Here is a 23834-nt window from a genome sequence, read left to right on the forward strand (position 1 = left end):
AACTCCTTTACAAAAATAACTTACCAAAATTGCCACAAGAATAAGTATAATATCTCATTTGTCTTGATAATCTTTAAGGTAATTAAATCTATAATTAAAATTTAAAGAATAATTTAATAACCTCCATGAAGAAACTGATTCAACAGTAAACAGTTCCAAATATTTAGGGAAGAAAATAGTATCAGCTGTTAATAAATATTTCCAAGGAATAAAACAAAAAGAGGAAATAATTCCCAACTAGTTTTATTAGGTAACTATAATCAAGATACGAAAACCTGAGACTATACAAAAAGAAAAATGCATGACACTCTTTCTCATGGAAACATTTGTGAATCACCTAAACAAAATATTAGCAAATTGAATACAAGGAATTTCAAAATGATACTGTTATAAGATAAACTGGTTTTATCCCACAAATAATAGGGTAGTTAGCATTTAAAAGTCAAAAACTGTAAGTCACCGCTGTAAAAAAAGAAGAAAATCATATGATTATGTGAGCAGATGGTAAAAAGCATTTATGAAATTCAGCATTCATTAATTACAATAGCTAAAAATAACATTTAATGAAGGCATAGAAGAGAATTTAAAAATTTGTTAGTATACATGAAATATAGCAAAGACCAAATTTAATAGTGAAATATAAAAATATTTTAAACTGCAATTGGGAAAAAGATATAAATTCCCATTATCACTGAATATATGCAATCTTGTGCTGCAGTTCCTACCCAATATAATAAGTAAAAATTTATTAAAAAGTATAAGAATCAGAAAAGAAGACAATATTGTCAATATTTTCAGGGGACATGATTGAGCACAGGAAAAATTTGAATCTATAGGTAGACCAAATTTAATAAATGAATTTATGAAATTTACAGTATATAATATCAATGTATTAAAATTTAAACACATATTTCTGTATAAAAAAGGTCTTAGAAGTACAATTTTAAAAATTATACCATTCTGTTCTTAAATTTAACTTAAAAAGAAATACTATTTATTATTTCATCGAAAATATCAAATACCTTGTGATGAACCTTTAAAACTATGCATAACACAGAAAATTACAGACCAATTTTTAGAGATGTTCAATAACCATAAATAAAAGGAAGGACATAACATAATCATGGACTGGAACACTTAATTTTATAAAGACAATAATCTTACACAAAGGAATTTATAATTTAAATTTAATCCTAATAAAAGTCTAGCAGATTTTTTTGGATGATTATTATAGTTTCATGAAAATGCAAAGGACCAAGTAACTTAACCTTTAAAGATAAACAAAGTTGGAAGGCATATATTAGCAGACATTGAGATTTATTAAACTACTGTATTTAAGACAAAAGTTTTGCTGTAAAGGCAGACAAAAGGAAATATCATACCTGAACTCCCAGAAACACATCCACATATATAAAGAATCTGATTGATGGCAAACACAAGATGACAAGTGATGCACTGGATAAATGTCTTGTCTAACAAGTGAAAGACATCTATTGGTCACACATATTCAAAAATTGAATATTGACTTCTATCTTATACACAAAAAGTAATTTCAGGTGGATTGCACATCTAAATCTGAAAGGTAAACTAAGAAAGCTTTTAGAATATAACATAGGACAGTATCTTCAACAGCTTTGGATATCAAATATATTCTAAATAGAAAACATAAAGCATCGGCCATAAAGGAAAGACTGATAAACTAGAATATATTAAAATTAGAATATTCATTTATCAAAAGACATCATTGGGAGAGTGAACATGCAACCCACAGTGTGTGAAGAGATATTGGCTACATATTTATCCTCCTAAATACTCATAGTCACAATATATAAAGAAAATCCACAAAGCACTAAGAAATAGGTAGAAAACCCATTGAAAAATGGGCATACAAATGGCTAGTAAAGAGATGAAAGAAGCTCAAATTTATCAGTCAGGAGAAAAATACAAATTAAGATCCCCCAAAAATACCATTACACACATATACCAACATGGCTATAACTGAACTACTGCTATTTTATCTCCTCAAAGAGTTAAAAAATAGAATTACCATATGATCAGCCATTTCAATTCTAGATATATACCCAAAATAATTAAAGCAGAGACACCAGCAGATATTTGTATATTCATGTTCATAGAAGTACAATTTACAATAGTAAAAAGATAGAAATAATACAAATGTCCAATGACAGATAAATGGATTAACAAAATGTTTTATATTTATATACAGACACATATATATATACATACATAAATATACATATATATACACACACACACACAATGGGATCTTATTCAGCTTTAAAAAATGAAATTCTTGCAGCACTATTCACAATAGCAAAGACATGGAATCAACCTAAATGTCCATCGATGGTAGACTGGATTAAGAAAATATGATACATATACACCATGGAATACTGGGCAACCATAAAAAAAGAACAAGATAATGTCCTTTGTAGGAACATGGATGGGGCTGGATGGCATTATCCTTAGCAAACTAATGCAGGAACAGAAAACCAAATACCACATGTTCTCACTTATGAGTAGGAGTAAAATTATGATAACACATAGACACATAGAAGGGAACAATACACACTGGTGCCTTTTGGAGGGTGGAGACTGGGAGGATGGAGAGGATTAGAAAAAATAATTAATGGGTACTAGGCTTAATACCTTGGTGGTGAAATAATCTATACAACAAACTCCCATGACACAAGTTTACTTATATAGCAAACATGCACTTGTACTCCTGAACTTAAAATAAAAGTTAAAAACAAATTATAAATAAACAAAAATAAAAAATTAAATTCTAGCACAAGCTACAATGCAGATGAACCTTGAAAACATTATGCTGGGGGGCGAAGCAAGATGGCCGAATAGGAACAGCTCCAGTCTCCAACTCCCAGCGCGAGCGACACAGAAGACCGGTGATTTCTGCATTTTCAACTGAGGTACTGGGTTCATCTCACTAGGGAGTGCCGGACAATCGGTGCTGGTCAGCTGCTGCAGCCCGACCAGCGAGAGCTGAAGCAGGGTGAGGCATCGCCTCACCTGGGAAGCGCAAGGGGAAAGGGAATCCGTTTTCCTAGCCAGGGGAACTGAGACACACAACACCTGGAAAATTGGGTAACTCCCACCCCAATACTGCGCTTTAAGCAAACAGGCACACCAGGAGATTATACACCACACCTGGCCGGGAGGGTCCCACGCCCACGGAGCCTCCCTCATTGCTAGCACAGCAGTCTGCGATCTAACTGCAAGGCAGCAGCGAGGTTGGGGGAGGGGCGCCTGCCATTGCTGAGGCTTAAGTAGGTAAACAAAGCCGCTGGGAAGCTCGAACTGGGTGGAGCTCACAGCAGCTCAAGGAAACCTGCCTGTCTCTGTAGACTCCATCTCTGGGGACAGGGCACAGTAAACAACAACAAAAGCAGCAGAAACCTCTGCAGACGCAAATGACTCTGTCTGACAGCTTTGAAGAGAGCAGTGGATCTCCCAACACGAAGGTTGAGATCTGAGAAGGGACAGACTCCCTGCTCAAGTGGGTCCCTGAACCCTGAGTAGCCTAATTGGGAGACATCCCCCACTAGGGGCAGTCTGACACCCCACACCTCACAGGGTAGAGTACACCCCTGAGAGGAAGCCTCGAAAGCAAGAATCAGACAGGTACACTCGCTGTTCAGCAATATTCTATCTTCTGCAGCCTCTGCTGCTGACACCCAGGCAAAGAGGGTCTGGAGTGGACCTCAAGCAATCTCCAACAGACCTACAGCTGAGGGTCCTGACTGTTAGAAGGAAAACTATCAAACAGGAAGGACACCTACACCAAAACCCCATCAGTATGTCACCATCATCATCAAAGACCAGAGGCAGATAAAACCACAAAGATGGGGGAAAAGCAGGGCAGAAAAGCTGGAAATTCAAAAAATAAGAGCGCATCTCCCCCGGCAAAGGAGCACAGCTCATCGCCAGCAACGGATCAGAGCTGGACGGAGAATGACTTTGACGACATGAGAGAAGAAGGCGTCAGTCCATCAAACTTCTCAGAGCTAAAGGAGGAATTACATACCCAGCACAAAGAAACTAAAAATCTTGAAAAAAAAAGTGGAAGAATTGATGGCTAGAGTAATTAATGCAGAGAAGGTCATAAACGAAATGAAAGAGATGAAAATCATGACACGAGAAATACGAGACAAATGCACAAGTTTCAGTAACTGACTCGATCAACTGGAAGAAAGAGTATCAGCGATTGAGGATCAAATGAACGAAATGAAGCGAGAAGAGAAACCAAAAGAAAAAAGAAGAAAAAGAAATGAACAAAGCCTGCAAGAAGTATGGGATTATGTAAAAAGACCAAATCTACGTCTGATTGGGGTGCCTGAAAGTGAGGGGGAAAATGGAACCAAGTTGGAAAACACTCTGCAGGATATCATCCAGGAGAACTTCCCCAACCTAGTAGGGCAGGCCAACATTCAAATCCAGGAAATACAGAGAACGCCACAAAGATACTCCTTGAGAAGAGCAACTCCAAGACACATAATTGCCAGATTCACCAAAGTTGAAATGAAGGAAAAAATCTTAAGGGCAGTCAGAGAGAAAGGTCGGGTTACCCACAAAGGGAAGCCCATCAGACTAACAGCAGATCTCTCGGCAGAAACTCTCCAAGCCAGAAGAGAGTGGGGGCCAATATTCAACATTCTTAAAGAAAAGAATTTTCAACCCAGAATTTCATATCCAGCCAAACTAAGTTTCATAAGTGAAGGAGAAATAAAATCCTTTACAGATAAGCAAATGCTTAGAGATTTTGTCACCACTAGACCTGCCTTACAAGAGACCCTGAAGGAAGCACTAAACATGGAAAGGAACAACCGGTACCAGCCATTGCAAAAACATGCCAAAATGTAAAGACCATCGAGGCTAGGAAGAAACTGCATCAACTAACGAGCAAAATAACCAGTTAATATCATAATGGCAGGATCAAGTTCACACATAACAATCTTAACCTTAAATGTAAATGGACTAAATGCTCCAATTAAAAGACACAGACTGGCAAACTGGATAAAGAGTCAAGATCCATCATTCTGCTGTATTCAGGAGACCCATCTCACACGCAGAGATATATACATAGGCTCAAAATAAAGGGATAGAGGAAGATTTACCAAGCAAATGGAGAACAAAAAAAAGCAGGGGTTGCAATACTAGTCTCTGATAAAACAGACTTTAAACCATCAAAGATCAAAAGAGACAAAGAAGGCCATTACATAATGGTAAAAGGATCAATTCAACAGGAAGAGCTAACTATCCTAAATATATATGCACCCAATATAGGAGCACCCAGATTCATAAAGCAAGTCCTTAGAGACTTACAAAGAGACTTAGACTCCCATACAATAATAATGGGAGACTTCAACACTCCACTGTCAACATTAGACAGATCAACGAGACAGAAAGTTAACAAGGATATCCAGGAATTGAACTCATCTCTGCAGCAAGCAGACTTAATAGACATCTATAGAACTCTCCACCTCAAATCAACAGAATATACATTCTTCTCAGCACCGCATCGCACTTATTCCAAAATTGACCACATAATTGGAAGTAAAGCACTCCTCAGGAAATGTACAAGAACAGAAATTATAACAAACAGTCTCTCAGACCACAGTGCAATCAAACTAGAACTCAGGACTAAGAAACTCAATCAAAACCGCTCAACTACATGGAAACTGAACAACCTGCTCCTGAATGACTACTGGGTACATAACGAAATGAAGGCAGAAATAAAGATGTTCTTTGAAACCAATGAGAACAAAGATACAACATACCAGAATCTCTGGGACACATTTAAAGCAGTGTGTAGAGGGAAATTTATAGCACTAAATGCCCACAAGAGAAAGCTGGAAAGATCTAAAATTGACACTCTAACATCGCATTTAAAAGAACTAGAGAAGCAAGAGCAAACGCATTCAAAAGCTAGCAGAAGGCAAGAAATAACTAAGATCAGAGCAGAACTAAAGGAGATAGAGGCACAAAAAACCCTCCAAAAAATCAATGAATCCAGGAGTTGGTTTTTTGAAAAGATCAACAAAATTGACAGACCGCTAGCAAGACTAATAAAGAAGAAAAGAGAGAAGAATCAAATAGACGCAATAAAAAATGATAAAGGGGATATCACCACCGACCCCACAGAAATACAAACTACCATCAGAGAATACTATAAACACCTCTACGCAAATAAACTAGAAAACCTAGAAGAAATGGATAATTTCCTGGACACTTACACCCTCCCAAGACTAAACCAGGAAGAAGTTGAATTCCTGAATAGACCAATAAGAGGCTCTGAAATTCAGCCAAAAATTAATAGCCTACCAACCAAAAAAATCCAGTACCAGACAGATTCAGAGCCGAATTCTATCATAGGTACAAGGAGAAGTTGGTACCATTCCTTTTGAAACTACTCCAATCAATAGCAAAAGAAGGAATCCTCCCTAACTCATTTTATGAGGCCAACATCATCCTGATACCAAAGCCTGGCAGAGATACAACAAAAAAAGAGAAATTTTAGACCAATACCCCTGATGAACATACATACAAAAATCCTCAATAAAATACTGGCAAACTGAATCCAGCAGCACATCAAAAAGCTTATCCACCATGATCAAGTGGGCTTCATCCCTGGGATGCAAGGCTGGTTCAACATATACAAATTAGTAAATGGAATCCAGCATAGAAACAGAACCAAAGACAAAAACCACTTGATTATCTCAATAGATGCAGAAAAGGCCTTTGACAAAATTCAACAGCCCTTCATGCTAAAAACTCTCAATAAATTTGGTATTGATGGAAAGTATCCCAAAATAATAAGAGCTATTTATGAAAAACCCACAGCCAATATCACACTGAATAGGCAAAAACTGGAAGCATTCCCTTTGAAAACTGGCGCAAGACAGGGATGCCCTCTCTCACTACTCCTATTCAACATGGTGTTGGAAGTTCTGGCCAGGGCAATCAGGCAGGAGAAAGAAATAAATGGTATTCAATTAGGAAAAGAGGAAGTCAAATTGTCCCTGTTTGCAGATGACATGATTGTATATTTAGAAAACCCCATCGTCTCAGCCCCAAATCTCCTTCAGCTGATAAGAAACTTCAGCAAAGTCTCAGGATACAAAATCAATGTGCAAAAATCACAAGCATTCTTATACACCAATAAAAGACAAACAGAGAGCCAAATCATGAGTGAACTTCCATTCACAATTGCTTCAAAGAGAATAAAATACCTAGGAATCCAACTTACAAGGGATGTGAAGGACCTCTTCAAGGAGAACTACAGACCACAGCTCAATGAAATAAAAGAGGACAGAAACAAATGGAAAAACATTCCATGCTCATGGATAGGAAGAATCAATATTGTGAAAATGGCCATACTGCCCAAGGTAATTTATAGGTTCAATGCCATCCCCATTAAGCTACCAATGACTTTCTTCACAGAATTGGAAAAAAACTACTTTCAAGTTCATATGGAACCAAAAAAGAGCCCACATTGCCAAGACAATCCTAAGTCAAAAGAACAAAGCTGGAGGCATCACGCTACCTGACTTCAAACTATGCTACAAGGCTACAGTAAACAAAACAGCATGGTATTGGTACCAAAACAGCGATATAGACCAATGGAACCTAACAGAGCCCTCAGAAATAATACCACACATCTACAACAATTTGATCTTTGACAAACTTAACAAAAGCAAGAAACAGGGAAAGCATTCCCTATTTAATAAATGTTGCTGGGAAAACTGGCTAGCCATAAGCAGAAAGCTGAAACTGGATCCCTTCCTTATGCCTTATACGAAAATTAATTCAAGATGGATTAGAGACTTAAATGTTAGACCTAAAACCATGAAAACCCTAGAAGAAAACCTAGGCAACACCATTCAGGACATAGGCATGGGCAAGGACTTCATGTCTAAAACACCAAAAGCAATGGCAACAAAAGCCAAAATTGACAAATGGGATCTAATTAAACTAAAGAGCTTCTGCACAGCAAAAGAAACTACCCTCAGGGTGAGAAGGCCACCTAAACAATAGGAGAAAATTTTTGTAATCTACTCATCTGACAAAGGGCTAATATCCAGAATCTACAAAAAACTCAAACAAATTTACAAGAAAAAAACAAACAATCCCATAGAAAGTGGGCAAAGGATATGAACAGATACTTCTCAAAAGAAGACATTTATGCAGCCAACAGACACATGAAAAAATGCTCATCATCACTCGCCATCAGAGAAATGCAAATCAAAACCACAATGAGATACCATCTCACACCAGTTAAAATGGAAATAATTAAAAAATCAGGAAACAACAGGTGCTGGAGAGCATGTGGAGAAATAGGAACACTTTTACACTGTTGGTGGGACTGTAAACTAGTTCAACAAATGTGGAAGACAGTGTGGCGATTCCTCAAGGATCTAGAACTAGAAATACCATTTGACTCAGCCATCCCATTACTGGGTATATACCCAAGGGATTATAAATCATGCTGCTATAAAGACACATGTACACATATGTTTATTGTGGCACTATTCACAATAGAAAAGACTTGGAACCAACCCAAATGTCCATCATTGATAGACTGGATTAAGAAAATGTTGCACATATACACCATGGAATACTATGCAGACATAAAAAAGGATGGGTTCATATCCTTTGTAGGGACATGGATGCAGCTGGAAACCATCATTCTCAGCAAACTATCACAAGAACAGAAAATGAAAGATCGCATGTTCTCACTCATAGGTGGGAACTGAACAATGAGAACACTTGGACACAGGAAGGGGAACATCACACACCGGGGCCCGTTGTGGGGTGGAGGGAGGGGGGAGGCATAGCATTAGGAGATATACCTAATGCAAATGATGAGCTAATGGGTGCAGCACACCAACATGACACATGTATGCATATGTAACAAACCTGCATATTGTGCACATGTACCCTAGAACGTAAAGTATAATTTAAAAAGTTAAATTAATATAAATCATGAAAAAAATCAGAAATTTTGAAGGCAACGAATACAATGAATAAAATTAAAAAGGCAAGAGAAAGCATCAAAAATAGACTTGATCAGGTAGGAGAATGTGTGAATTTGAAGATAAGCAATTTAAAATTATCTACTCAGGAGAGTAAGAAAAAAATGGAGAGAAAAAATAAAGAAAGGTTACATGATTTATGGCTCACCATCAACAGAAAGAAGAAGAGTAAGAAAGGCCAGAAAGCTTATTTAAAGAAATAATAGCTGAAAAGTTTCCAGATTTGGAGGAGACGTATAACATCCATTTTACATAAGGCTTAAAGGATACCAAACACATTCAAACCAAAGAGGGATTTACTATGGCATATTATAATTAAATTTTCAATAATCGAAGAAAAAGAGAGATTGTGAAATCAGTGAGAGAAAAAAATGTGTCCCATAAAAAAAAAATAAAACCTCCATAAAGCTATCAGCAGATTTCTCAGCAGAAACCTTGTAGGTCAGAAAAGAGAAGGGTAAGATAACATATTCAAAGTGCTGAAAAAAAAATCTGCCAACCAAGATATATTACCCAGGAAATCTGTCCTACAAAAATGATGGAAAGACGAAGTCTGTGCTACTCAATCAAAATCTGAGTAGTGGGATTGCTGGATTAAATGATAGATTTACTTTTAGTTCTTTAACTAGTCTCCATACTGCTTTCCATAGTGGTTGTACCAGTTTATATTCCCACCAGCCATGTAAAAGTGTTTCCTTTTCATCACATTCATGCCAACATCTATCATTTTTAATTTTTTTATTATAGTAATTCTTACAGGAGTAAGGTGGTATTGCATTGGGTTTTTTATTTGCATTTCCCTAATCATTAGTGATGTTGAGCATTATTTAATTTGCTTGAACAACAGTCAAGTTGTTCAAATGTTTGTTGGCCATTTGTAGATCTTCTTTTGAGAATTGTCTATTCATGTCTTTTGCCCACTTTTCGATGGGATTATATTTTCTTGATGATTTGAGTTCCTTATAAATTCTGAATGTTAGTCCTTTGTTTCATGCATACTTTGCAAATATCTTCTCCCACTCTGTGGGTTGTCTGTTTACTCTGCTGATTATTTCTTTTACGATGCAGAAATTTTTAGTTTAATTAAGCCCCATCTGTTTATCTTTGTTTCTGTTACATTGGTTTTTGGGCTCTTGGTCATGAACTCTTTACCTAAGCCAATGACTAGAAGAGTTTCTCAGATGTTATCTTCTAGAATTTTTATGGTTTCAGGTCTTAGATTTAAGTCTGTGTTCCATCTTGAGTTAATTTTTGAGATGAGAATCCAGGTTCATTCTTCTACATGTGACTTGTCAAATATCCCAGCACCATTAGTTAAATAGGGTGTCCTTTTCCCACTTTATATTTTTGTCTTATTTGTCAAAGATCAGTTGGCTGTAAGTATTTTGCTTTATTTCTGGATTTTCTATTCTGTTTCATTGGTCTGTGTGCCTGTTTTTATACCAGGAACATGCTGTTTTGGTAACTATAGCCTTGTAGTATAGTTTGAAGCCAAGTAATGTGATGCCTCTGGATTTGTTCTTTTTGCTTAGACTTGCTTTGGCTATGCAGGATCTTTTTCGGTTCCATGTGAATTTTAGAATTCTTTTCTAGTTCTGTGATGAATAATAATGGGATTTTGATGGGATTTGCATTAAATCTTGTAGATTGCTTTTGGCAATATGGTTATTTTCACATTATTGATTCTACCCATTCATGAGTATGCGACATGTTTCCATTTGTTTGTGTCATATATGATTTCTTTCAGCAGTGTTTTAAAGTTTTCCTTGTAAAAATATTTTACCTCCTTGGTTAGGTATATTCCTAAGTTTTATTTTTTGGCAGCTGTTGTAAAAGGAGTGGAGTTTTTATTTGATTCTCTGCTTGGTCACTGTTGGTGCTACTGATTTGTGTACATTGATTTTGTATCCTGAAACATTACTAAATTCATTTATCAGATCTAGGAGCTGTTTGGATAAATCTTTAGAGTTTTATAGATGTACAATCATATTAGTGAACAGTGACAGTTTAACTTCCACTTTACTGATTTGGATGCCATTTATTTCTTTCTCTTATCTGATTGCTCTGGCTAGGACTTCTAGTACTATATTCAATAGAAGTGGTAAAAGTGGGCATTCTTGTCTTATTCCAGTTCTCAGTGGGAATGCTTTCAACTTTTCCCCATCCAGTATAATGGTGGCTATAGGTTTTTCACAGATGCTGATATGGTTTTGCTGTGTCCCTACCCAAAATCTCATCTTGAATTGTAATCCCCATAATTCCCACGTGCCACAGGTCGGACTAGGAGGAAATAATAGGATCATGGGGGTGGTTTCTGCCATGTTCTTCTCGCAATAGTGAGTGAATCTCACAGGCTATGATGCTTTTATAAGCATCTGACATTTCCCCTGCTTACACTCACTTTGTCCTGCTGCCCTGTGAAGAAGGTACCTGCTTCTCCTTTGTCTGCCACCATGATTGTAAGTTTCCTAAGGCCTCCCCAAAAATGTGGAACTGTGCATCAATTAAACCTCTTCCCTTTCTAAATAACCCAGTCCCCAGTATTTCTTCATAGCAGTGTGAGAATGGACTAATATGAATGGCTTTTATTACATTAAGGTATGTTTCTTCTATGCCCATTTTGCTAAGAGTTTTAATCATAGAGCAATGCTGGATTTTGTCAAATGCTTTTTCTGCCTCTGCTGAGATGATTATATAATTTTTGTTTTTAATTATGTTTGTGTGGTGTATTACATTTATTGACTTGTGTATGTTAAATAATCCCTGCTTCCTTGGTATGAAACCCATTTGATCATAGTATATTATCTTTGTGATTTGCTGTTGGATTCGGTTAGCTAGTATTTTGTTGAAGATTTTTGCATCTCTGTTCATCAGTGATATTGGTCTGCAGTTTTCATTTTTTGTTATGTCCTTTCCTAGGTTTGGGGCTTCATGGAATGATTTAGGAAGGATTCCCGCTTTCTCTATATTTTGGAATAGTGTCAGTCGGATTGGTACCAATTCTTCTATGAATGTTTGATAGAATTCAGCTCTGAATCCATCTGGCTATGGACTTTCTTTTACTGGAAACTTACATATTATTTTTTCATTCTTGCTACTTGTTATTCTTCTGTTCTGAGTTTCTATTTCTTCCTGGTTTAATTTAGGAGGGTTGTATATTTGCAGCAATTTATCCATCTCCTCTAGGTTTTCTACTTTGTGTGCACTAAAGTGTTCATAGTACCTTTGAGTGATCTTTTGTATTTCTGTGGTATCAATTATAATATCTCCCATTTTATTTCTAATTGAGCTTACTTGGAACTTCTATCTTTTCTTACTTAATCTTGCTAATGGTCTATCAGTTTTGTTTATCTTTCCAAGAACAAACTTTTTGTTTCATTTATCTTTTGTATTCTTTTTTGTTTCAGTTTCATTAGTTCTATTGTGATCTTTGTTATTTCTTTCCTTCTGCTGGGTTTGGGTTTGGATTGTTCTTGCTTCCCTGCTTTTGTGAGGTGTGATCTTAGATTGTCTACCTGTGCTCTTTCAGACTTTTTGATGTAGACATTTAATGCAATGAACTTTCCTCTTAGCACTGCTTTTGCTGTATTTGCAGGTTTTGATAGGTTTTGTCACTATTACCATTCATTTCGAAAAAAAATTTTTTTTTTTTGAGATGGAGTCTCACTCTGTCGCCCAGGCTGGAGTGCGGTGGCCAGATCTCAGCTCACTGCAAGCTCCGCCTCCCGGGTTTACGCCATTCTCCTGCCTCAGCCTCCCAAGTAGCTGGGACTACAGGTGCCCGCCACTTCGCCTGGCTAGTTTTTTTTTTTGTATTTTTTTAGTAGAGACGGGGTTTCACCGTGTTAGCCAGGATGGTCTCGATCTCCTGATCTCATGATCTGCCCGTCTCGGCCTCCCAAAGTGCTGGGATTACAGGCTTGAGCCACCGCGCCCGGCCTCAAAAATTTTTTTTAATTTCCATCTTGACTTCATTGTTGACCCAAAGATTGTTCAGTGGCATGTGATTTAATATCCATGTATTTGTAGTTTTGATGGTTCCTTTTGTAGTTGATTTCCAGTTTTATTTCACTGTGGCCTGAGAGAGTACTTGATATAGTTTTGATTTTCTTAAATTTATGGAGACTTTTTTTTGGCCTATCATATGGTCTCTCTTGAAGGATGTTTCATGTGCTGATTGAAATATATGTATATTCTGCAGTTGTCGGGTAGAATATTCCGTATATATATGTTGAGTTCATTTGTTCTAGGATATACTTTCAGTCCATTGTTTCTTTGTTGACTTTCTATCTTGATAACCTGCCTAGGGCTGTCAGTGGAGTATTGAAGTCCCCTACTATTTTTGTGTTGCTGTCTATCTGGTTTCTTAGGTCTAGTAGTAACTGCTTTATAAATTTGGAAACTCCAGTGTTAGGTCCATATATATTTATGATTGTGATATTTTTCTGTTGGACTAATTATGTGTCTGTTTAAACTGTTGTTGCTTCAAAGTCTGTTTTGTCTGATATAAGAATACCTACTCCTGCTTGCTTTTGGTTTCCATCTGTATGGAATATCTTTTTCCACCCCTTTACCTTAAGTTTATGTGAGTCCTTATGTGTTCGATGAATTTCTTGAAGACAGCAGATACTTGGTTGGTGGATTTTTATCCATTCTGCCATTCTGTGTCTTTTAAGTGGAGCTTTTAGGCCATTTACTTTCAACATTAGTATGGAGATGTGAGGTACTATGATATTTATCATGCTAGCTGTTGCCTGAACACCTTGTTTTTATTCATTGTGTTATTGTTTTATATGCTTTGTGAGATTTTGTTTTAAGAGGTTCTGTTTGGTGCATTTAGAGGTTTTCTTTCAAGACTTATAACTCCTTTTAGCATTTCTTATAGTGCTGGCTTGGTAGTGGCAAATTGTCTCAGCATCTGTTTGGCTGAAAAAGAGTACCTCTCCTTCATTTATGAAGCTTAGTTTTGCTGGATACAAAGTTCTTGGATGATAATTATTTTGTTTAAGGAGACTAAAAATAGGACTCCAATTTTTTTCTAGCTTATAGGGTTTCTGCTGAGAAATCTGCTGTTAATATGATAGGTTTTCCTTTATAGGTTACCAGATGTTTTTGCCTCATAGCTCTTAGGATTCTTTCCTTTGTCTTGATATTAGATAACCTGATGACTATGTGTCTGGGTGATGATCTTTTTCAATGAATTTCCTGGGTCTTCTTTGGGCTTCTTGTATTTGATGTCTAGATCTCTAGCAATGCCAGAATAGTTTTTCTCAATCATTTTCTCAAGTAAGTTTTCCAAACTTTTAGATTTCTCTTCTTCCTCAGGAACACCAATTATTCTTAATTTTGGTCATTTAACATAATCCCAAATTTCTTGAAGACTTTGTTCATTTTTGAAATTTGTTTTACTTTGTCTTTGTCAAATTGGGTTAATTCAAAAGCCTTGTCTTCGAGCTCTGAAGTTCTTTCTTCTACTTGTTCGATTCTATTGTTGAATCTTCCCAGTGTATTTTGTATTTCTTTCGTTTGTTTGTTTGTTTGTTTGTTTGTTTTTTGAGAAGGATTTTTGCTCTTGTTGTCCAGGCTGGAGTGCAAGGGTGCAATCCCAGCTCACTCCAACCTCCATCTCCTGGGATCAAGTGATTCTTCAGCCTCAGCCTCCCAAGTAGCTGGGATTACAGGCATGCACCACCACGTCCTGCTAATTTTTGTATTTTTAGTAGAGATGAGGTTTCATCATGTTGGTCAGGCTGGTTTCAAGCTGCTGACCTCAGGTGATCCACCTGCCTTGGCCTCCCAAAGTGCTGGGATTACAGGTGTGAACCACCACACCTGGCCTGTATTTCTTTAAGTGTGTCCTTCATTTCCAGAAGTTTTGATTGTCTTTTCTTTATAATATCTATTTCTCTGGAGACTTTCTCATCCATAGCCTTTTTTTAAAAATATCTTTAAGTTGGTTTTCACCTTTCTCTGGTACCTCCTTGAGTAGCTTAATATTCAATCTTATGAATTATTTTTCTGGCAAGTCAGAGATTTTTTTCTTGGTTTAGATCCATTGCTGGAGAGCTAGTGTGATATTTTGGGGATGTTATAGAACCTTGTTTAGTCATATTACCAGAATTACTTTTCTAGTTACTTCTCAGTTGTGTTACATTGTTTCATTAGAAATATCTGGAACTCAAAGTCTGCTGTTAAGATTCTTTTGTCCTATGGGGTGATCCCTTGATATGCTGCTCTCCCTCTTCCTCTAGAAATGGGGCTTCCTAAGAGCTGAACTACAGTTATTATTATTGCTCTTCTGGGTCTAGCCAGCCAGTGGGACTACTGGGCTCCAGGCTGGTGCTGGGGAATGTCTGCAAAGAGTCCTGTGATGTGATCTGTCTTCAGTTCTCCCAGCCATGGATATCAGTACCTGCTCTGGTGAAGGTTGCATGTGAGTGAGGTGTACTCTGAGAGTCCTTGCTTGTAGTTGCATTTAGTGTGCTGGCTATCTCAAAAACTGGTTATGCTAGCAGCGAAGTTGTCACATGGACAGACTTGGGATCTCTGTTTATCCAGGATGTTGCAGGTAGTGGAATTAGCTGTCATTTTCTCCTTTGGAGTAGGATTGTTATGTTATGAGTTGCTGTTATGGCTTCAGTTGGTTGGCACTTCCAAGAGAGCACCAGCTGCAGTAGTAGAAGGGGGATATAAGCTTGCCCTACATTGGCCAGGATAGGTATACAGTTTCTCAGGTGATGGGCAGGACTATAGAGTTCCCAAGAGTTTATGTTTTTTTGTCTTTTGCTACCAGGGCAGGTAAAGAAAAACCATCAAGTGGGGGCATGGTTAGGTGGGTCCGAGCTCAGACTATTTTTGGCCAGGGCTTGCTGCAGCCACTGTGGGGGATGGACAGGGTGATTCTCAGGCCAATGGAGTTATGTTCCAAAGGTGATTATGGCTGTCTCTTCCGCATCTTACAGGTTACCAGGGAAATAGGGGAAGGCCAGAAATAACAGGCCTCACCCAGCTCCCAAGCAGCCAGCAAGGTCAGTCTCACTCCTGCCATGCCCTGCCAACAGTACCTACAGTTTATATCCAGGCAGCTAGTGCATAGGGCTGAGATCTTGCCACAGGCTACAAGACTCCCCACTGAGAAAGCAAACATCAGCTGTGGCTTCTGTGCTCCTATCTACACTTCCCGTACACCCCCCAGATTCTACTCAGGAAAATTTGTGCTCAGTTGAAATTATTACAAAGTTCAGTGAAAAACATCTTTCACCCTGTAGCCCCCCTGTAATTCTGCTGGCTGCCTTTTCCAAGGCTACCTGTGAGATAAAGTCTGGGATGGCTTCCCTGGGCTCAACCTGGAGAGTGGGAGTGCCTACAGGGCTCTTCTTCCCGCTGCTTCTTCTACTTTTATATTTCGCTCAGCTTCCTAAATTTGTTTCAGTTCTAGGTAAGATTAAATCTTCCCGTGATCTGGATTTTCAGGTTCCCCCTGGGGATGTGTGTTTAAAGGCTGACTTTTCTCCCTCTCATACTTTGGGAACTCACAGTTTTTTTGGCTGCCTCATGGACTTTGCATCAGTAAGCCACTTTTTTCTAATGGTCTGTTAATTCTTTTGGTTATCCTAGTATGTTTTTGCAGTGGTTCTTGGAGTAAAAATTCACAGCATGAGTCTCCACACACTGCTAGCCCATCCAAGTGGATGTTATATGTTAGTCCTGTCTCCTATCCCTCATTTTTATCAGTAGAGGAGTTCAGCATACTCTAATATAGTACTGATGGTGTATAAATCACTTTTAACTGTAGTATAAAAGTTAAAAGAAAGAAGTATTAAGCATAATAACACTAATTTTTAATGAATACATAAAAAAAAGTGTTCCAAAAATGTAAATTGACTGTGGAAGAGCAAAATTGTACAGTTTTTATATGTGATCAAAGTTAATTTGTTGTCAGCTTAAAATAGACTTATAAGTAAGATGTTTCAAGTAAGTTTCATGGTAACCACAAAGCAAAATTCAATAGTAGATAAGCACAAACAGAGAAAGGAACAAGCATATACAATATAGAAAATCATTGAGTCATAAAGAAAGACAGCAAGAGAGGAAGAAACTATAAAACTGTCAGAAAACAATTAACAACATGATAATAGGAGTCATTACCTCTCCATAATTACTTTAAATGTAAATGTATTAAGTTATTCAATTAAAATACATTATGTATCTGAATGGATTATAAAAAAGGATCCGGCTAGGCATGGTGGCTCATGCCTGTAATCCCAGCACTTTGGAAGGCCAAGGCAGGTAGATTGCAAGGTCAGGAGTTCAAGACCAGCCTGGACAACACAGTGAAACCCCGTCTCTACTAAAATTACAAATATTAGCTGGGCATGGTGGCACATGCCTGTAATCCAAGTTACTCGGGAGGCTGAGGCAGAATTGCTTGAACTGGGACCTGGGAAGTGGAGGTTGCAGTGAGCCAAGATTGCATCCCTGCACTCCAGCCTGAGCTACAGAGCGAGACTCTGTCTCAAAAAGAACATTTAATTAAAAAAAAAAATCCAACTATATGCCGCCTACAAGAGGTTCCCATCAGCTTTAAGAAAACACATAGGCTGAAAATAAAGAGATGGCAAAAGATATTTCATGCAATAATAAATCAAAAGAAATCAGGGTAGCTATACTTAAATCAGACAAAATAAACTTTAAGTAAAAATTGTAACAGTAGACACAAAAAACATCATATAATGATGATGTAGTCAAGAGGACATAACAATTGTGAATATATATGAGCCCAACTTCATAATACCTAAATATATAAAGCAAATAAAACTATCTGAAGTTAGAAACGTACAGTGACACAACAATAACATAGGGCAACACAACAATAATAGTAGAGGCCTTAAATTCCTCACTTTCAACAACAGATAGATCATCCAGATGAAAAATCAACAACAAGGATACAAAAAGTAAAGGGAAATACAGGCCAATAATTAACATATATTAAAAATCTTCAGCCAGGTGTGGTGTCTCACACCTGTAATCCCAGGACTTTGGGAAGCTGAAGTGGGAACATTATCTGAGGTCAGGATTTCAAGACCAGCCCGGCCAATATGGTAAACCCTGTCTACTAAAAATACAAAAAAAAAAAAAAAAAAAAAAAAAAAAAAGCCAGGCCTGGTGGCAGGTGCCTGTAGTCCCAGCTACTGGGGAGGCTGAGGCAGGAGAATTGTTTGAACCTGGGAGGTGGAGGTTGCAGTGAGCCAAGATCACACCATTGCACTCCAGCCTGGGCAACAAGAGCAAAACTCCATCTCAAAAAAAAAAAAAACTCAACAGAGAATTATTATACTGAGTTCAAGCGCATATTAAAAGAATTGTACAACTTGTTTAAGTGGGATTTTTGTGTGGAATGCAAAGATAGTTCAACCTGTGCAAATCAATAAATGTGATATACCACATTAACAGAATGAAGGATAAAATGTTATATAATCCTCTTAACATATACAGAGAAAAACTTTTTACAAAATTCAAAATTGTCTCATAAGAAAGAAAAACTCAGCCGGGCACAGTGGCTCACGCCTGTAATCCCAGTGCTTTTGGAGGCGGAGGAGGGCAGATTACGAGGTCAGGTGATCAAGACCATCCTGGCTAACATGGTGAAACCCCGTTTCTACAAAAAATACAAAAAATTAGCTGGGCGTGCACCTGTAGTCCCAGGTACTCAGGAGGCTGAGGCAGGAGAATGGCATGAACCTGGGAGGTAGAGCTTGCAGTGAGCCAAGATTGTGCTACTGCACTCCAGCCTGGGCCACAGTGCAAGACTGTCTAAAAAAAAAAAAAGAAAGAAAGAAAGAAAGAAAAAAGAAAAGAAAAGAAAAAGAAAGAAAATCCCTCAACAATTAAATATGGAAGAAACATGCCCCAACATAATAAAGACCACATAGGACAAGCCCACAGCCACCATTACATTTTAATGATGAAAATCTGTAAGCTTTTCCTCAAAGATCAGAAAGAAGTCAAGAATGCCCACTCACACTACTTCTGTTCAACACAGTATTGCAAATCTTGGCCAAAACAATGGGGCAAGAAAAAGAAATAAAAGGCACTCTATTTGAAAAGAAAGATGTAAAATTGTGTCTATTTAAAAGTAACATCAAAAACTTCCAGAAAAAACTATTAGAAGTAAAAATAAATTCAGTAAAGTTGCAGGATATGAAATCAACATATAAAAACACACTGCATTTCTAGATACTAACAACGAATTATCTAAAACATTAAGAAAACAATTATATTTACAATAGCATCAAAACTAATAAAATACTTGGAAATAAAATGTACTCTGAAATCTATAAAACATTGACAAATGAAATTGAAGAAGAAATAAATATCCCATGATCTTGAATTAGAATAACTCATATCTTTAAAATATCAATACTACCTAAAGCAATCTACAGATTCAATGCAATCTCTGTCAAAACTATAATGGCAGTTTTTACATAAATAGTAAAAACAATCCTAAAATTCTAATGTAACCACAAAAGACTCAGAATAGCTAAAGCTATGTATAGAAAGAACAAACCTGGAGGCATCATATTTCTTATTTCAGATTGTATTACAAAGCTATAGCAATCAAAAAGATATGAAATAGGCATAAAGACAGACATACAGATGAATGGAACAGATTTGAGAGCCCAGAAGTAAACCCATGCATATAAGGTAAATTAACCTTTGACAAAGGTGCCAAGAATATCCAATGGAGAAAGGATTGTCTCTTCAAAAACTAGATAACCACATGCAAAACAATAAAATTGGATACTTTTCTTATACCATATATAAAAATAATTCAAAATGGATTGAAGATTTAAAATGTCAGACCTGAAATCATAAAGCACTTAGAAGAAAATAAGGAAAAAACCTTTTGACATCGGTTCTTTTTAATGATATTTTTTTGTGACACCAAAACTAAAAGCAACAAAAACAGAAATGAAAAAATGGGACTAAATCGGATTTAAAGTTTCTGCATAGTAAAAAAATAAAAATTAACCAAAAAATTAACAAAAAAGCAACCTACAGAATGGGAGAAAATAGTTGCAAATCATATATCCAATAGGAGGTTGGTCTTTAAAATATATTAAAAACTCATACAAATCAATATAAAAAATCAAACAACCCAATTAAAAAATGAGAAAAGGGATGAAATACACACTTTTTAGAAAAATGGCCAATGGATATATGAAAAGATGCTTAACTTTTCTAATTATCAGGAAAATATAGTTCCAATTATCTGTAAAATACAATTCAAAACCAGAATGAGATGTCACCTCATGTTTCCTAGAATGGCTATTATCAAAAGAATCAAAAGGTAACAAGTGTTGATGAAGATGTGAAGAAAAAGGAACCTTTATACAGAATTGGCATGAATGTGAATTTGTACAGCCATTATGGAGGTTCTTCAAAAAATTAAATGTAAAGCTACCATATGATCCATGAATATCACTTCTAGGTATACATCCAAAGGAAATACAATCCTATCTTGAAATCCTAATCCAATCTTGAAGATATATCTACACTACCACATTTATTATAGCACTAATTTACAATAACCAATATGGAAACAACTCAAATGTCTGTTGATGGATGAAGGAATAAAGAAAATTTTATATATATTCATATTATATATATATATATATAAAAACATATTCTTTATTCATTTATCTATCAATGTATATTCCGTGTGTGTGTGTGTGTGTGTGTGTATATATATATATATATGATGGAATATATTTCACCCTTAAAAATTAGAATACCTTGACATTTGTAACAACATGGATGAACCTGGGGGGCACTATGCTACATGAAATAAGCAAGACACAGAAAGACAAATACTGTATGGTATCACTTACATTTCATAAAAAAACAGAGCAAAACTGCCATTACCAGGGGTTGGAGTAGGAAGAAAACAGGAGATTTGGTCAAAGGAAACAAAGTTTGAGTTTTAAGATGCATAAGTTCTGGATATATAATATACAACATAGTAACTAGAGTTAATAATAATGTATTGTATACTTGAAATTTGCTGAATTTAGATCTTAAGTGTTCTTGCCACACAAAGGAAGGGTAACTGTGTAAGGTAATGGATATGCTAATTACCTTGATTGTGGCAACCACTTCACAATGTATAAGTGTATCAATTCATAACATTGTGTACCATAAATATATATAATTTTTGTCTTTCAATCATACTTCAATAAAGCTTGGGGTTGAGGTGAGAGGAAAGAATAAGGAGAAAATAAATAGAAACAAAGCCTTGGAAAAAGACAAAATGTAGATGAGAGACCAGTAAAAAGGAAACAGCCAGAAATCTGCATGTTAAATTTAAAAAATAGATGAACTGCAAAGTAAAACATAAAATTTTTGACACTTCATGAAAGAATTGTCCTAAAAAATGTGGCACTTTCAATACCTGCAGTCCTGCCAAAGCTCAGTACTTACTGCACACTTTTCAACCCATGGCAACCCTTAAAAACTGAGGAGGGCTTGAGATAACACAAATTAAGAAACCCACTGGGTAATCAAGAGATCAACACACACCTGTTAAACTCTGAGCTCACAACTTATTCTTAGGGCATCAGGGATATAAAAACAATTCACAAATAGCATTTACCTTCTGAAACCAGAAAATCCACATATCTAATAAAAAAGTAGTGGTAAAAGAGATAACAACAAAAAAAAATTATCTGGAAGGTTTCCTCCAGAAGAGTTTCAATTTATGAAAGGAAAGAAGAAAAGAAAGAGTTCTAACATTTTGCGTTTTGAGTTCACTTCCACAATCTCATTTTGTATTAAAAGAATTCAATTTTGAATGTAAAGACCCAAATCCTGAAAATAGATAACAAAGTTATAATTGGCCTTACAAAGGTGATTTTTTCCTTCACAAAATAATTCATAGAAGCGTTTTAAAATTGTGCATTTAAGTGTTGTTTTACAGAACATTAACTCCATTGCATAGAGGGTGAGAGCTAAAACTTAGAACCACTGTTCTCTGAAGACCAATTCAACATGAGGATAAATAATTGTAGAAATAACAATGAAAATCAATAGAAAAAATAGAATTAAATTTATTAAGATGTGGTTGCAAATGTCCATTCAAAGTCTTGAGAATGAAAGAATGAGGGAAGCTGCTATATGGCTAATCAGTAAGGGAAAATAGTAGGAAAAAGAGAAGAGAAAATAATGATAAGGCAAGCTTTAGAAAAACTTTGGGGTGGCTACTGATATCTATCAGCTCTTCATCTTCTTGCCTTGTATCATTTGTAACTGCACAAAAATATCTTATCCAGTGTTATAGACATTTTTATCAGGTATCTGAATTTCAGGTCACAGGGAAATAATTCAGAAAAGTTTAAGTAAAAACACAAAATATAATTGGTCTGCACTAATGCATCAAACAGTTATTGTTTCCAGGAGCTTTGGCCATTTGTTACAGCCCCAGCTACCAACAGAACAAGCTATTCTGCATAATCTCTGACCTACTCTATATGGCCAAAGCAGGGACACTCTTGGAGCCCATTTATGCGCAACTCAGTGGATAATGAAAGCCCCATGGGCTTAACTTTGAACAAAGGGAGGCGGTTTCTGGAGAATAAATTATTTCCCTTTACTTTCTTGGACCCACTGTCGAGTAGTTATTTATACAATTGTATATGGTAGTTTTTTTTAATACAGTCTCTCAGAAAATAGTCCCATGAACTCAAGCAATCCCCTGCTTTCAATATCAAGTAGTGAACATTTTAATATTGCATTGTTGTATTGGTTCTCCCTCTTTCCTTGCCTCACTCACATTTTCTTTCATTCCATCTCCCTGAAATTGCATTTGCTAATAAAGAATTTGCCTCAGGTTATATTTTCTGAGGAACCTAACCAAAGACAGCCCTTAAAATCCTAACAGACTATATTAATGCAATATTTATATATTTAGGAAGCATAAAAATGGTGCAAAATGAGGAGAACATAAAAGTCCAGAGCAGGCTGACATTGAAGCCAACCCGGACTCCATTCTTCACTGATAGTTCTCTCTGGTGTCAAATGTCACAGAATTTGTTTCTTTTGCTAAATAATGTTTAAATTTCTGACTTGTTTTATCCATTGAGTGAATTGATCCATAATTTACTCCCTAGCGTGTAAAATAGCTCTTATTCAACTAAGCAACCAAAAAACTGTTATTAAATTGAACTATATGCAAAGCAATCCTTTCAAGTATTTTTTCTCATTAACCATTCCCTATTGCTAGGGACATTTGATCACACAAACCCCAATCATGCCTCATTCTTGCCTTGCTCTTAGTGACTTTATCTCTATCTTAATAGTTTTAGCAATCTCAGTCTGGCAATTGCCTTTTATTCACGAGTTCTTATAACATGAAATTCTTCCTATTTCTGCACTTAATCCTAAGTCCCTGCTGCCAAAGTTTCCTGATACCTGCTTGGCTAGGGGAATCTGTGAATATCAGCTGCTTTGAGATTATTTGACACAATTCTTCACCCACTCTTCAGGCTACCTCCATTACTTCATGTTAGAAATTGCTTATTATTGTGTTCTTCTATTTTCTTATTGATATAATGTTCTATAGAGTGGCTTCTATTCTGAATGTCAACCTTGAATAATGAGATTCAGAAAATATGATTAAGTATAAAATATATTCAAGCACAAAGCTTGAGGATGGCCACTCAGGACTCCAAATGAATGGGGTCAGCATTTCCAAAGTGGAGAAGTAAT

The 23834-nt window shown here is 36.4% G+C and overlaps 1 long non-coding RNA gene across 1 annotated transcript in view; it reads right to left on the reverse strand.

The window, feature by feature from the left end:
* The window catches only part of LOC135969043 (uncharacterized), a 309091-nt gene that overhangs the window by 188479 nt on the left and 96778 nt on the right, over positions 1–23834 (reverse strand). The window lies entirely within an intron of this gene.

This window comes from Macaca fascicularis, chromosome X (genome assembly GCF_037993035.2).
Source record: "Macaca fascicularis isolate 582-1 chromosome X, T2T-MFA8v1.1".
Taxonomy (NCBI): Eukaryota; Metazoa; Chordata; class Mammalia; order Primates; family Cercopithecidae; genus Macaca; species Macaca fascicularis.